Source organism: Suricata suricatta, chromosome 12, assembly GCF_006229205.1.
Source record: "Suricata suricatta isolate VVHF042 chromosome 12, meerkat_22Aug2017_6uvM2_HiC, whole genome shotgun sequence".
Taxonomy (NCBI): domain Eukaryota; kingdom Metazoa; phylum Chordata; class Mammalia; order Carnivora; family Herpestidae; genus Suricata; species Suricata suricatta.
In genome coordinates this window covers 1,858,441-1,859,657 of record NC_043711.1, presented here as the reverse complement: position 1 = coordinate 1,859,657, position 1,217 = coordinate 1,858,441, and the positions used below count along the sequence as shown (strand labels likewise).

At 49.4% G+C, this 1,217-nt stretch overlaps 1 protein-coding gene across 1 annotated transcript in view; it reads right to left on the bottom strand.

Annotated features, from left to right (window-relative positions):
• Nucleotides 1–1,217, bottom strand: part of LOC115274639 (zinc finger protein 669-like) — a 160,743-nt gene that overhangs the window by 735 nt on the left and 158,791 nt on the right. The window lies entirely within an intron of this gene.

Below are 1,217 nucleotides of genomic sequence, written 5' to 3'. Positions count from 1 at the left end.
TTTTCCACGTCCCCTCCCACAGTCCTGTACATTTCCTTAACCGCTCCCTTCCCCTCGCCCCAGTGGGGCCGCTCCCTTTACACATCATTTCAGACATGAAACTCAGCCAGCTCCACCTGAAAGCCAACCAGACTCCGACCAGGCCCAGGTCCACAGAGGCACCCCAGGAGGCCATCTGACACAGACAGAGAAACTGATTTATGTCAACGGGGTGGGGGGGCAGATCGACAGAAGCATCTGTGGTTTGAAGGAGAAAACAAAGATTGGCCCGCTTTTCCTCCACTGGCATTAATGCAAGGAGACATCGATGGGTGAAGCATTACCAAACGATTACCTGCCCATCCCGGGAAGAAACACCCTGTTCACCACGATCAGCACCACTCCTAGCAAGAACCAGTAAGGGAGCAAGGACACGCTTCCATTCTGGTATCGATTTTCAAGTAAACTCCGTGTATTTAACTCATTCCCACCACCACGAAGACTCACGTCACCAACAACACTGTTCTCGCTGTTGACAGGCAAGAAGGGAAGGTGTGTGTGTCTGGCTCCCCATCCCACAGTCTTAACCTGCAAGGCCAAGACTCCTGTGGTTCTTTGTCAGAGGCCATTGCATAAGCAGTATTTCAGTTTTCAAGATTAGGAGTGACAACGTCATTTTTACAAATAGAAAGTAGGAGTTGTAAAGGAATTAACAAAAATCTCAGCCGAAACTAAAATGTCAAAAGGTGTAAGTTTTGTGAGAACACAAAAGGGAAATAAAGTAGAAGAAAGGCGGGAGTCTGTCTGGCCACCTGCAGACTCAACAGGAATAGACTTTACTGCCCCCTGGAAATACTTTCCTCTGCCCAGCAACAGTCCAGCCAATGAGAGGCGGTCACAGCTCAGCCAATGAGAAGCCGCCACCTTCAAACCCCAGTTCCTTCAAATGGACTTTTTCTGTACAAGAGCCCCTCCCCCTCCCGACTCCTCCTTTTCCTATAAAAGGACATCCTCGCCTTTGTTTTCAGGACGTCTGCTCAGATATGCCATTTCTTCCATGTCTTTATTTGCAATTCTTGCAGTTAGTTCCCAAAAGACCCATTTTTGCTGGAAAAACAGACACGTAAGGTTACCCTACTTAGTGTCAGACACTATGCCCATTCGTGTAAGAGCTGCCATGGGAAGGCAACCGAGCGGCCACCTGACTGCGCAGAGCTGGGAGCACTCACAACCCCCAC